Raw genomic sequence first — 15,730 nt, 5'->3', positions numbered from 1 at the left:
ACTATGGGATGGAGGATATGTATGATGGATATATGGGCACAGGACTATGGGATTGAGGATGTGTATGATGGGTATATGGACACGGGACTATGGGATGGAGGATAATAATTATAATTTGTTATAACTACAGTTAGTTACTATGCCAGGGCAATGCTGGACTCTTCAGCTAGTATATGTGTGTGTATCTTGAGAACACCGATTCTGTTAACAGCATAGCAGACAAGGCAGCCTATGACCAGACAGGCCCACTCCACATAACCCAAACCAATTGCTAAGCATCTTTAATTTCACCAGAGCTGTTGCTATGAGCAACAGTTTTCCTTGTAGACAGTTGTGGTAACTAAGGCCTATTATTCTTATAATTTCTATGGTGTTATCGTCCTACTGTACAGCTGGAAATAACACAATTTATTACCGTGCCGACACAGACCACCCTCTGACACAGACTGCAGGGGGAGGCCAGGGGGAGTCCAGTATCACACAGGATATCATTAGATACATGGCTCAGCAGACAGTATCACACAGGATAGGATTAGATACACAGCTTAGAAGACAGTATCACAGGATAGGATTAGATACACAGCTCAGCAGTCAGTAACAGAGGATAGGATTAGATACATGGCTCAGCAGACAGTATCACAGGTTAGGATTAGATACACAGCCAAGTATCACACAGGATAGGATCAGATACATGGCTCAGCAGACAGTATCACACAGGATAGGATAAGATACATGGTTCAGCAGTCAGTATCACACAGGATAGGACAAGATACACAGCTCAGCAGACTATCACAGGATAGGATTAGATACACAGCTCAGTATCCCACAGGATAGGATTAGATACATGGCTCAGCAGACAGTATCACACAGGATAGGATTAGATACACAGCTCAGCAGACAGTATCACACAGGATAGGATTAGATACACAGCTCAGCAGACTATCAAAGGATAGGATTAGATACACAGCTCAGTATCCCACAGGATAGGATTAGATACATGGCTCAGCAGATAGTATCACAAAGGATAGGATTAGATACACAGTTCAGCAGTTAGTATCACACAGGATAGGATTAGATACACAGCTCAGCAGATTGTATCACAGGATAGGATTGGATACACAGACCAGTATCACACAGGAAAGGATTAGATACATGGCTCAGCAGACGGTATCACACTGGATAGGATTAGATACACAGATCAGCAGACAGTATCACACAGGATAGGATTAGATACACAGGTCAGCACACAGTATCACACAGGATAGCATTAGATACACGGTTCAGCAGTCAGTATCACATAGCATAGGATTAGATACACAGCCCAATATCACACAGGATAGGATTAGATACATAGCTCAGCAGACAGTATCCCACAGGATAGGATTAGATACACAGGTCAGCACACACTATCACACAGGATAACATTAGATACACGATTCAACAGTCAGTATCACACAGGATAGGAACAGATACACAGCTCAGCAGTCAGTATCACACAGGATAGGATTAGATGCACAGCCCAGTAACACACAGGATAGGATTAGATACACAGTTCAGCAGACTGTATCACAGGATAGGATTAGATACACAGACCGGTATCGCACAGGAAAGGATTAGATACATGGCTCAGCAGACAATATTACACAGGATAGGATTAGATACACAGCTCAGCAGACGGTCTCACATTGGATAGGATTAGTTACATGGCTCAGCAGACAGTATCACACAGGATAGAATTAGATACACAGCTCAGCAGACAGTATCACACAGGATAGGATTAGATACACAGGTCAGCACACAGTATCACACAGGATAGCATTAGATACACGGTTCAGCAGTCAGTATCACATAGGATAGGATTAGATACACAGCCTAGTATCACACAGGATAGGATTAGATACACAGCTCAGCAGACAGTATCACAGAGGATAGGATTAGATACACAGGTCAGCACACAGTATCACACAGGATAACATTAGACACGCGATTCAACAGTCAGTATCACACAGTACAGGAATAGATACACAGCTCAGCAGTAAGTATCACACAGGATAGGATTAGAAACACAGCCCAGTAACACACAGGATAGGATTAGATACGCAACTCAGCAAACAGTAACACACAGGATAGGATTAGATACACTGTTCAGCAAACAGTAACACACAGGATAGGATTAGATACACAGCTCAGTAGACAGGATCACACAGGATAGGATTAGATACACAGCTCAGCAACAGGATGTGCCAAAGAGAGGACATTTCTTTCTAAGAATTCCACTCATTCCTTCTGATTTGTCTTTTGATTTTAAACACCTCCAATTTCCAATTCGACTGGCATTTGTAATGTCATAACAAGACTCAGGGACAGTCCTTGAAAGTAGTAGGGATCGATTTGCAATCTCCATGCTTTTCTAATGGTCAACTTCACGTGGCCTGTTCAAGAGTTGGAACTGCCAAAAATCTGTTGCAGGAAAGATTGGGAGATGAAAAAGTATACCATGACAAGTACACCATGATAAGTATACTATGAGTCCTTCACACACCTTATACTTCGTCACAATCCAGTTTCTAAGATTGATTAGTGACTCTGTGGGAAGAAAAGAAGGCTGTGAGAATCAAAATGGACATAAGGAAGCAACAAAAAGAGAGAACTATATAAATCCATCATGAGAGAGCAAGCTGAGAATCAAAATGAAAAACAGCAGTAAGAACAATGCAGACATTTTTTTTATAAAAAAAACTTTTGCACAACACTCAGATTATAGGAAACTAGCCGTATCGCTCTCCCTGTTAAGACCCTGAGGTTCGAGGGACTGGAGAATATTTATCCAGTAAGCCTTTCTCACTTTTAACAGCTTAATACAATATTATCACTTTTTTGGGATCGGGATTTACTTGAGGACTTGGAACCTTAGTTGGGCAATAATGTGTTTTTTTGAATGGAACTGGTTTTGAAGAGATAAATGGTTTCTTTTACATCAATAAATGTCATCAATATAGCTAAGGCAGCAACACATTATGGAATGTGCCCTAAAAAGATCATGGTGTATAAAAACTCTTCCTCTAAAACAGCAATAGCATTGGCGAGTGGCTACATTAGACCTCATAGTTGTTCCTTGAATCTGGAGATAATACCTACCTTGGAATAGAAAGATCAAAAGTAAAAAAAATAAATAAGTAATAATAATAATAATTGTAATAAAAAAAATCCTATTTGCTATCGCTGCATACAGAAAAGTCCAATCTATCCAACCAAAAAATAATTTACGGTAATCCGATCGGTAAACGTCGTAACGAGAAAAACAATTGGAACTCCAAAATTATTATTTTTTGGTTGCCACAGCATTGCAATAAGAGGCGATCACAATATTCAAAATGGTATCAGGAAAAATGTCAGCTCAGTACTAAAAAATAGGCACTCACACAGCCCCATATCCTGAAAATGTCAAATGTATTGGGTCTTGGAAAATGGCGACACAAGCAAAAAAAATTTTTTCTTTAACAAATGTCTGATTTTTTTTTCACCACTTTAAATAAAAAAAGAACTATACATGTTCGATATCTGTGTAATCGTACAGGCTTAGAGAATCATATAGCCAGGTCAGTTTACCATATAGAGAACGTGGTAAATAAAAAAATAAAAATTTGTAGAATTGCACTTTTTTTGCAGTTTCAAAGCACTTTGATTTTTTTCTCCGCTTTGCAGCGGGAAATGAAAATAAGATTGGTGTCACTCAAAAGTAGAATGCGTCCCGCATAAAACAAGCTCTCATATGGTTATGTGGATGGAAAAATAAACAAAGTTATGGCTCTTGGGAGATGGGAGAGGAAAAAACGAAAACATAAAAATCGCCCAGTCGTGAAGGGGTTAATATTCAGAAAACCTCTGTTTGTAAGTCATTGACATATAGCATTCCTTTCCACATTTGCACATTTTCATCATCTTAAGTAAAAAAAAAAAAAGTTTACACAAGAGTTGCAGCTATGCATAACAGGAATATATATTTGTCAAACAAAGAATCAAAAAATGAAAATAAAAATGTTTATATTCTGAATTTTACAGCATTCGGAGTTTTCCAGATGGCTTAAACTCGCCAAGGAATTTGTCCCGCGATGTCTCCTTCTGTTCGAGAATTGTTATTCTTTACAAACCACTTGTTTTTCTGGACCAAGTCCAGTTCTTCTAATTAGTCCTTCCGACTTCTGTGGGATTTCTCATGCTGGTGTATTTAACTAGGAGCATCTTTTAGTCTGCGCATTCTGTTTGGTATGCTGATCAGGTACACATTTTGCAGCTTAAACACAAGAGGTTAAAGACTGTGAAATAAGACTTATTTATCTTGGCTAATACTTGTTAGATCTAAGAAGAGATGAAAAGTATTCACTCTGCTGATGTGCATATAATCATCTAAAACACCATTCGCTAAGGTCGACTGTGTGAATAATCTAGATCGCATTTCCCCAGTCATTAGTTATATTCCATTTATAAATTAGGGTGCAAAAATCATTTTATAGGTTATGAAAGTGACCTCTGTCCATTCCTGAATGGTAGGAACATCATTCTTCACAATTTCACAATTACTTTTTCATTTCTCCTTAAAATGCACACATGACTGCAGTCCTGATTGGAAGATGTTTGGGTTGATACACACTTTTCTTTTTTTAGGGAAAATAATACTGTAGTGAAGACTAAAGGAAAATATGACGTAGGCAGTCTTTGCTTTATTTTTGGCACTTTTCTTTTTACCTACTTTTTTGTGTTTTGACATAATCTAGATCAGGAGTCTCAAACTCGGCTGGGTATATCGGCCGCATATAGAAAAAAATTTAATTTGGGGGTCACATTCTTTGAAGGACAAAGTGACATTTTTAGTGATAGCATTTTTTTTCTATACATCTTTTTGAACATTTTTGCCATGTTTATTTTATTTTTTTAGAGCTTGGGTCATTATGGATGTGCACTTGTGTGCCTCCATATTGGGGTTATGTTCCCATCCAGAGCCTCATATTGTAGTTATGTCCCCATATTGTAGATTTGTCCCCATCCAAGTCCCCATATTGTAGATTTATCCCCATCCAGGTCCCCATATTGTAGTTATGTTCACATCGAGGTGCCCATATTACAGTAATGTCTACATCCAGGTCCCCATATTGTATATATGTCCCCATGTTGTAGTTATGTACCCATCCAGATTCTCATATTGTAGTCATGTCCCCATATCCAGGTCCCCATATTGAAGTTATGTCCCCGCCTAGGTCCTCATATTGTAGTCATGTCTTCATATCCAGGTATCCATATTGTAGTCTTGTCCCCATATCCAGGTCCCCATATTGCAGTTATGTCCCCGCCTAGGTCCTCATATTGTAGTCATGTCCCCATATCCAGGTCCCCATATTGCAGATATGTCCCCATCTAGGTCCTCATATTGTAGATATGTCCCCATCCAGATCCCCATATTGTAGATATGTCCCCATTTAGGTCCCCATATTGTGGATAATGGATATGTCTCCATCCAGGTCTCCATATTTAGATATGTCCCCTATTGTGCTGTTCTTCATATACACACAAAAGAAAAAACAATTCTCACTCATCCTCTGTTCCCTCCACATCCTTACTGCGTATGTGGCCGCAGGCACTGTAGACCCCTTGACGATAACAGCCCGATACAGGGGCCGCTGCCAGCAGCACTTTATTTCAGTTGAATGTGTGCCCTTGAACCCACATTCAATTGAAATGTATTGCAGTGCAGAGACTCTCTACACACCAATACCTATGCCAGCCACCAGCCAATCGGCAGACATCTGCATGCTGATGCATGACAGTGATAGCACAAGCTGCCACATCAGCACGCCTATGTCAGCTGCTGGCCTCTGATTGGCCGGTGGCTGGCATAAGTCTCTGCTCTGCAATACATCTCAATTGTATGTGCTTCTAAGGACCACATGAATCAGCCTCAGGGGCCGCATGAGGTCCACGGGCCACGTGTTTGAGACCCCCAATGTCAGTATTCCTGGTTTTCCAAGTCACCTTGTGAATGATTTTGCCCTTTGTTAAGATGGAGTTTGCTGTTTTTGTCTGCCCTACTTCCTGTTCGCTTGTTTAAAACCCGGGTCAGGTGTCAGCCTCTTTGGAGTATTCTGATTCTGTTCTCCTTCAGCTCTGCTGCTGGTTCTGAGTGTGTCTCTACCTCTGGCTCTGGACATTCCCTGCATATGTAAGCTACACTCTCTATGTTATCATTAGTGTTGAGCATTCCGATACCGCAAGTATCGGGTATCGGCCGATACTTGCGGTATCGGAATTCCGATACCGAGTTCCGATATTTTTGTGATATCGGAAATCGGAATCAGAAGTTCCCAGTGTATGGTTCCCAGGGTCTGGAGGAGAGGAGACTCTCCTTCAGGCCCTGGTATCCATATTCATGTAAAAAATAAAGAATACAAATAAAAAATATGGATATACTCACCCGTCCGGCGGCCCCTGGACCTTACCGCTGTTAACCAGCAGCCTCCGTTCCTAAGAATGAGGAGTTTAGGACCTGCGATGACGTCGCGGCTTGTGATTGGTCGCATGAGCGGTCACATGAGTGGTCACGCGACCAATCACAAGCCGCGACATCAGCCGCAACGTCATCTAATGTCCTAAACTCCTCATTGAGGATCCTGAAGCCTTCAGTAAAGAGGTAAAGAGACTGCAACCCTGTGTCCTCGTTATTCATCGCGACTTGCACCACGCATCACCATCACATCTTTCATTGGACGCCCCTTAGCAGGGTCACGGACCGGTTCTAGCCACCGTGACAACCCCAAGACAGAGACAGAGGGGCCCAGTACCGAGTACCCCACGGCCCTGCGTCTGGGGGTGCTCCAACCTGGCGTCATGAACAGGATCTACTCAAGCCTGAAGAATCAGGTCATGTGTGCCTTGGAACTGTGTTGGATTGTGCTTGAACAGTGACTTATTGCAAAGACTGCATATTGCTGTTTGGCTCCCAAAATCCGCCATTGTTGCGCTGAGCGGAGCACGGAGGGAGGAGCCATAGTTTCGTGGGCGGAACCGGCCGAAAAGAGCGCGGAACGAGAAACCGCGGGAGGGTGCTGACTCCGGAAGAGGAACCCCGGCCCCGGCAGGTTAGCAGGGGGAAGGAACGGCCATGTCGGACTCCGGAGGGGCAGAGGCGGCGGTCGCAGCCGCAGACGCCGGGGCACCTCCATGCCCCGCAGTAGACGCAGCCGCGGGCTTTGCACCACCGCCAGATGCCGCAGGGCTTGCTGCTCCCACCGGCCAGCCGGACACTGCCGCAGCTACGACAGCCATAATGCCCTTTTCCATGCCGTACCTACCCGGAGCCGCTTGGCTCCCGCGATACTCTGGAGAGTCCCATACGTTAACTGACTTTAAAGAGGGGATTTGCAGCCTGCTCGAGTTTTATCCCTTGACAGAGCCTCAGAATGTTCATATGATAACGAACCAACTCTTTGGAGCGGCCTTGAGAGAAGTGAAGTCCTGGCCCGCCGCAGATAAGAAGACTGCGCAACAGATCTTTGCAAAGCTTAAAACCACCTTTGACACCCGCACTGCTACAGAAATTAAATTAAGCAGAGTGATCCAAGCGGTATGCAAGATGAAGATAAACTCCTAAAGGAGCGGTTCATCGAGGGGCTCCTGTGCAGTCACCAAAGGGCCCAGCTACACTTCCTAGCCATGCAGAATCCCGACCTGACTTTTGCGCAATTTAAAGATAAAGCCATCCAAGCACTACCAGAGGGACAGCCCAGCCATGCTGTACTTCCCAGGCGTCAAGCCCTCATGTACCACCAGGAGGTGGCGCCGGAAGCACCCATCTCCGCCGAGGCTGATGCCCAGATCCTGGAAGACGACTCCCCTGCAGGACTACGCCTCCAGATGCAAGAGCTGACCAAGAGCATTGCTGCCCTAGCCCGGACCGTCCAGTCCCTCCTGGAGGCCCCCAAGGAGAAGATCCAGCTGGCCTCTGGACCGGAAGATGTCCCCTGGCCGCGACAGCGGAGGATTCTGTCGACCAGAGGCAGAGACGACTATCGCTTTCATCGGGATGGACGACCTATCTGCCGCCGCTGCCATCAGGTGGGCCATCTTGCAAGGTACTGTCCTTTAAACGAGCAACCCCTGGGGCAAAGGGCCAACCCCCAGGAGTAGGACGATCAGGCCCGCAGAATTGGAGAGCCAAGTACATCGGAGGGCGACCAGTTCTCCCCATTGTGATCGACGGTATCCCCATGAACGCTTTGCTGGACACGGGTTCCCAGGTGATGACTATGCCTTACATCCTTTATAGACATTATTGGGAGGACACCGACATTACCCGTGTCCCTGATGATGATTTCTCCATAATAGCTAGTAATGGTCAGCCACTGCCACAAGTGGGGTATAAAGAGGTCACCATTAAGGTGGGGCAGGTAGAATTGAAGGCCCAGGGAATTGTTATTGTTGATATTGACCGACGTGAATGTTACCCCATGATGACCATCGGTACTAATGTCATAGAAAATTGTTTTGCAGAAGTTATTGTCTTGTTGCAGCAGGTCGCCGAAACAGTGGGTTACAGTGAACAACGTGCCTTGCAGAAAGAAATCAGAGCTCTAATGCAGAGACAGCAAGTGGAGTTGACTGGTGGTGAGATTGGCCGGGTCACAGTGAGTGATTCAAACCCCATTGCGATACCCCCCAGGAGCGAAATGTTGATATGGTGTCGGGCAGCCATAGGCGATACCCCCCAGGAGCGAAATGTTGATATGGTGTCGGGCAGCCATAGGCCTCAGGGGTAAAGTCTATCAGGCCCTGGTAGAACCTGTGTATTCAGATAATAGGCCTACCCTCCTGACAGCCAGAGGGGTGGTTGATGTCCGTAAAGAGAGGGTGCCAGTACGTGTTCTTAACTGTGGGGAGGAAGAAGTCCACCTAACCAAATATGTCACGCTTGCCAAGCTGTTTACTGTTAATAATAGCGTGATACAGGCACCTGGGCCCTTGGTTCCGTCCAGCCAAATTCACCGTCTTCACGGATAATAATCCACTAACGCACCTGGACACAGCAAAACTCGGCGACTTGGAGCAGCGGTGGATGGCCCGGTTATCCAATTACGACTTCACCATCAAGTACCGGGTGGGGCACAAGAATGCGAATGCCGACGCATTGTCCCGAATGCCTCTTTTGCCCGAGACGGAGGAAGATGCCGAAGCATTTGAAGAAATAGAGCTGCCCGCTTTCCATCGCCCCAAGGCCACCCAGTGTTCCCATCAGGTGGAGGCCAGGCACAGGAGTAAACAAGGCGCCCCGTTGAATCCCCTGCCCCACCACGGGTGGGCAGAGAACCAGGATGGCGACCCTGCGGTCTGTCAGGTGAAAGGGCTTCTGACGCAGGCAGGTTCGCATCCCGGCCCGGAAGATCCACCGGAGGTGTTACAGTTGTGGAAGGAGAGGGACAGACTGTTTATTCATGATGGCAAGCTGTGCCGGAGGAGCGTTGACCCACGCACCCACGAATTGGTATGGCAGATTGTGGTCCCAAGGCAAGATGTGCCAATGGTCCTGGGAGCGTACCACGATGGGGCAGGACACTTCGGATGGAGGAAGCTGGAGAGGCTGCTCCGAGGGAGGTTCTACTGGGTTGGTATAAAGAAAGCCATCGAGAAGTGGTGCCGAGAGTGTGGCCCATGCAGCCTACGCCGGAAGGATCGTGACAGCCAGCCGGCTCCCTTGCAGCCCATCGTCACCAAACGGCCACTCGAGCTGGTTGCGCTGGATCACGTGAAGCTAACACCTAGCCGGTCAGGCTATACCTATGCTCTCACCATTGTGGACCACTACTCCAGATTCCTGGTAGTCGTGCCGGTCAAAGATCTAACGGCTAGATCGGCCACTAAAACCTTCCAGCAGTACTTCTGTCGGCCTCATGGGTACCCGGAGAAGGTACTGACCGATCAGGGGCCAGCATTTGAAGCGGAAGTGTTCCAGGAGTTCTGCAATCTGTATGGATGTAAGAAGATCAGAACCACGCCATACCATCCACAAACCAACGGGATGTGTGAGAAGATGAACCAGGTGGTGATCGACTTACTGAAGACCTTACCTGTGGAGGAACGGAACTTGTGGCCCACAAAGTTACCCGACTTGGTGGATATGTACAACCACATCCCTGTGAATTCCACCAACTGCACCCCAGCGTACCTGATGCGAGGGAGGTCTAGCAAGTTACCTATCGATCTGGACATGGGAGTCCTGACCCCAGAGGATATCTCGCCAGATGCGGACTGGGATACCAAGAGGCAGCAAAGGTACCACAAAGTACAAGAATGTGTGGAAAGAAGCCTCGCCCAAGCCCGACAAAAACAAGAGAGGGATTACAACCAGCATGCTCCTGCGACTCCCTTGCCACCCGGGGAGCAGGTACTCAAGCGAAAGTGGAGACTACACAAGCTTGATGATCAATGGGAAGCGGAACCATATACCATCCTGCCATCTGATTTCGACAATACCAAGGTCTGTCTCATCAGCAAGGATGGAGGGGAAACCTCCACGGCAATATCCAGAGACCACCTTAAGATATGCCCTGATAAGCTGAGAGATGGGGAAACAGACCTTGGGACGTCTCCGTCCATGGAAGAGGAGAAGATGATACACACTGTTCTTGGTGATTTTCCCCAGTCTTGGACTCAAATAAACCAGGCCATTGTGGTACCTGTCCTAATGTTTTGCCAACTGACACCGCCAGAACTAAATGTGGAGCCAGGTCATCCGGACCCGCAACCGCAGCGGACCCCACTGGAGGATGCCAGGCCAACCGCTGAACCGGTCAGTCCTCCCTCTGCTGTCGGTGAATCTGCCATGCCCATTGGTCATAGCAGCAGTCCTGAGAGCCCCAGCCTGCCAGTGCTACCCAGACTCACTAGAAGTGTAGCTAGGAGACAGTGCACTACACCAGCGTTAGCCAGCCTAGCGGGCCCTGTTAGGTCAATAGCCACTCCTGCACTGCGGAGGTCTACACGTAGCACCAAGAATCAAACTCCACTTCGCTACAAAACTTGGACATACTAACAATAACTACTATTTGGTTGAAAATGTTTATGTAAGTTTCTTGTTACAAGTTTAAAAAATGGACAATGGAGTGAAGGACAGTGAATTGCTCCAAAACTTTCACGGGGACCCCTTTGTTTACCCGGGTCCCTGCTGTTCAAGGTTGCACCTACTGAACTGGGAGTCATGAACTGTGCATGTCCTCACCTCCCATAAAGGGAAGCACTGTTATATATTCACTTGTTCATAGCATTTACTTGTTTATAGTGTTTCAAAATTTTGTGTGTTTTCTAATAACATGTAATGTTGTTTTTCTTTTCCCAGTCTGGGAGTACTGGATTTAAGCGGGGGGGGGGGGGAGTGCAGCGTCCCAGAGTCCTGGTCGTTGCAGTAATGCCGCTCTGCCACTAAGGGGAGTGATGTTATGTCTGATTGCACTAAAGGAGTTCACCTGACCAGGTATCACAGACACACACTACACTCCACACTCCGGCCACCAGGGGGGGGGGGGTTCTATCTATTAGGCCACTCCTCACACTCTGGTAAAACTGGGGGTTGGACAGGAAGTTAGGGAGAAAGTAGCTAGGGAGAGCTAGAGAGAGGACCTGTCAGGGGTGGGGTCCTGACAGCAGCCTAGGACAGACAGAACGTTACGGAGCCGTGCTTGAGTGTTACAGCGGCAGACTCCTAAGAAAGGACATGAAAGCGGAGTATATTGCGGAGAAGTGAGAAGCGAGATCACAGCGCAGAGGAGATAGAACCAGAAGGACGTGCCCTTAAGACCGTGACAATATCCTTCTGAGGCGCGTAGCCGGTGGCCGGAGCACCGAGGAAGTAAGGGACTCTACGTATTACTTCAAACAGCGGCAGGACAGTTAACTATAGGTTGGCTGTCTCACCTAAAACACCTAACGAAGACAAAGGAGGCAATTGTGGGAGAGGGGCGTCTCTAGGGTCCCAGAATAACTCCAGGCCTACCCCGTCATACGGGTGCATCCTAGCCATATCATCTGGGGGACGGAGATAGAGAACATCAGAAACAGACACAACAGTTGTGAGGACTATCCCGTGGTGCTCAGCAGGGAAGAACTACAACACACAGGCGCTAGAAGGTAGGCACTGATTTCCACCTGCAAAGAGAACTCTGGATGTGCCTTCGGACCGGCCGGTCTCAGCCAGCCCTGTTAGCAGTGCTCCAGATTGAGGATCCTGAAGCCTTCAGTAAAGAGGTAAAGAGACTGCAACCCTGTGTCCTCGTTATTCATCGCGACTTGCACCACGCATCACCATCACATCTTTCATTGGACGCCCCTTAGCAGGGTCACAGACCGGGTCTAGCCACCGTGACGACCCCAAGACAGAGACAGAGAGGCCCGGTACCGAGTACCCCGCGGCCCTGCGTCTGGGGGCTCTCCATAAGGACATGCTCAATTTGCAGGGGAGTTAGTGATATATCTCTCTTCCATATCATCATTGCATAATTTTTACAAATATATAGTGAGTATATAAAGTTTCATTTAGGAAGAGAAGATTACGTGCAAGTTCTGCAGCTCTCTGTGCTTCTGTAAGTTCAATGCAAAGCTGCCTTGAGTTGCTGTCTGAACAATTTGAGCTTCAATGGTTTCTAGCAATGTACTTGCAAAAAAATCCTGCCAAGCAACCAAGTAAAACATAACCCAATAATACATTAAACCTCATGACTGCATCCAGGGCATTGCTACTGATGAATTCAAAAGAGGCTAGGACCTCGGCGGTGGTCATCCGGCATGCCAACATTAACTCCAGCACATGATCATTTCATGCTGCCTGACATAGTTGTGGGGGTCAGATGCATAGTAATGAAATGAGCAGCAAAAAATAAAATATACCGGTACTCTATATAGAATATGTCTTTGAACATAATTTGTTTCTTTGCTTGCATATTAATTAAGACAGTTCTTTCTAACTACTGGGAGTAAATTTATGAAAATTCTGCTACTTTTAAACTGAGCAGCGGTAAGGCCTCATTCTATAATATATGATTGAGAACTCGCTATGATATTTATATGACAGAAGAGCTACAACAGCAGAGGAAGATGTTTTTGCCTTGATGTCCAGTTCAAACCATGCAGATTCTTGGCCTTTTTTCTCCATATTTAAAGGGAATCTGTCAGCAGGTTTTTGCTACATAATCTGAAAACAGTAGGAGACAGAGGCTGAACCGCAGAATTCAGGGATATATCACTTGTCAAAATGCGAGTGCGTGCTGTTTACTAACTGAAGGATCTATCACTAAAAGATTAACATTGCCGGGATAGTCCAGCAACTCGCTGGCTATGGACTTTGTACATACAAAACCTGGTGTGGACGGGGTTAGCTTCTCACAGCTCTGATTGTGTCAGAATGGCTGCACCTAGTAATCTAAGCAATACATGATCGTATTCTGCTTCTCTTTGCCTACATTATGCTGCTCTCATATACGGTAGCAAAACCTGCTGACAGATTCTCTTTAAGCCTTTTTTTCCTTCGGTTTTGTCTGTAAAATGGCCACAGTGTGAACTTGCTCTTACACTTTGCATGTATACCAAATTACAGTCCAGGTCATTTGTTTTTTCAATAATCTTTTGTAATGTGTACAAACAGGGCGAGTGGCCCACCCTTTCTCAGCTAAGTATTTTATCTGTATAGCTTCCCATGGATGGGTGTCTCATGGGGCCTTGTCCCGCTCTGCCCTTATTCACAATGATGTCGTATGACACATGGTAAGGTTTTGATACTAGATAGGTTAGGACCAAGGATGGCTACACCTTGTCATGGTGTGTTGGCTTTTTTGATCTGATGTCCAGTTCAAACCATGCACAATTTTTGCCTTTTCTCTCCATATTTAAGCCTTTTTTTTCTTGCGTTTTGGCTGTGGAATGGCCACAGTGTGATCGTGCTCTTAAGTACATTCCCATAATCATTGTTCAGGATTTCACACAGCTTAATTTCCGCATAAATCCCGCACCTTAAACCAGACTCAAAAACACCTGACACTCCCCTTGAAAAAGCGAGGCGAACAGCGACGAAAAGCGCGTCGGGGTACGTGCAATCGGTCTACCCACATTCAGGTGAGGCATGCTATCTTTCTACTCTCTGCAAGTTTAGGCAGTGGATATGGGGCACCGTATATAGGTTAATTTCCCTGCCCACAGACACTCCATACTTATGGGTCACTTCTGAAGGGATTTATACTGCTAGGGCACACTGCCTCAGAGAAAAATATATGTAGATATGCTTTGCCTGCACCTTTACTTTGAATTGTGTGTTTCTCTTCATTAGATAATATCTTTGTGTGGTAGACTCATTTGTCTGGTGTCTTTTGCAATTTGTCTGTGTATTGCACCGTCACTTTGTGATGGCTGCCTGTTTTTTAATTTGCTATTTTTGCTAATAAAGTTTCTGTTTATATATTTTTCTAAGCAAGCTTCCATTTGTCCTCTTGATTTTTATCTAAGTATTACATGGAGGTATATGTTACTGATGGTGACTGATGGTAGTCACTAAAATGAATCTGGATATTTTGATATCAAAAACACCTGTGTAAATGCATGTGCTTTTTTTCTAACTGTGGATTTTCCACATCTAATGCAAAGATTGCGGCAAAAAAACGTATTGCTGTCTATGTAAACGCATGCGTTTTTAAGCCCATGCGTTTGGTTGCGTTTTAAACGCATGCGTTTTAATAGAAAAAAACAAGAATACACACAGATAAGCCACCCCCCACCATCAAGGTGATAAAGGGATCCAAACCCTAACCCTAACCCATAAGCCACCCCCCACCATCAAGGTGATAAAGGGATCCAAACCCTAACCCTACCCCTAACCCTAACCCTCGACCTCAAAAAAGGAAATGTCGCTCAACCCTAATCCTAACCCTAACCCTAACCCTCGACCTCAAAAAAGGAAAAGTCGCTCAACCCTAATCCTAACCCTAACCCTAACCCTACCCCTAGGGATCCTAACCCTAACCCTAACCCCAACCCTAGCTATTTTTATTTATAGTGGGTTTTCTTGTTGATTTTGATGATTGGCAGCTGTCACACACTTCTCAGCATGCATTTCAAAAACGCAAATGCAGGAAAAAACGCATGTAAACGCGGCAAAACACCGCGTTTTTTTTACCGCATGCGAAAACGCATGCGTCTAAAAAACGCTGCGTTTTGCCGCCTTTACATGCGTTTTTTTCACCACCTGCGTTTGTGTTTTAAACGCTGCGTTTTTAAACGCAAATGTGAAACTAGCCTTAGAATGTTATTTTATATCAATTATTTCCAAGACCAGTTTTTTATGCCATTTTTACTAACATATTGAAAGTTAATTAGATTAAAAAGTGAAAGAGCTTTGTTTGCAATTTTCTTTATGTTGCCAAGCTCTGTAAAGCGCTTCTGTTTTGATGCTACTAGGATGCCCTGCGCTTGGCATTACTATGTATAAGAACTATATTTCCTATCATTTTTCTTCTCTTTCATACATATTGACTCTTTTTACAGCTGCCAGAATGTCTCTCGATAACAAGTTTTAACCACTTCACCCCAAGCCTCTTTTCACCCTCATGACGTGGACAACTTTAAAATTTTGACCAGTGTCACTTTATGTAGTAATTACTCTGGAACTTCACGGAAGTTTATAAGGTAGAGCTGTGAAAAAAAGTCT

General features: G+C 45.4%; 1 long non-coding RNA gene across 2 annotated transcripts in view; it reads right to left on the bottom strand.

Moving 5' to 3' along the window:
• Window positions 1–970: 970 nt before the first annotated feature.
• Window positions 971–15,730, bottom strand: part of LOC143770070 (uncharacterized) — an 81,416-nt gene continuing 66,656 nt past the window's right edge. For both annotated transcript variants that reach the window (XR_013214541.1, XR_013214540.1), the window contains 2 exons: window positions 2,543–2,586; window positions 971–2,460 (listed from right to left, as the gene is read on the bottom strand). This is a non-coding gene — a long non-coding RNA (uncharacterized LOC143770070). The remainder of the gene's footprint in view (window positions 2,461–2,542; window positions 2,587–15,730) is intronic.

This window comes from Ranitomeya variabilis, chromosome 4 (genome assembly GCF_051348905.1).
Source record: "Ranitomeya variabilis isolate aRanVar5 chromosome 4, aRanVar5.hap1, whole genome shotgun sequence".
Lineage (NCBI taxonomy): Eukaryota > Metazoa > Chordata > Amphibia > Anura > Dendrobatidae > Ranitomeya > Ranitomeya variabilis.
This window is presented reverse-complemented; position numbering and strand designations above follow the sequence as displayed.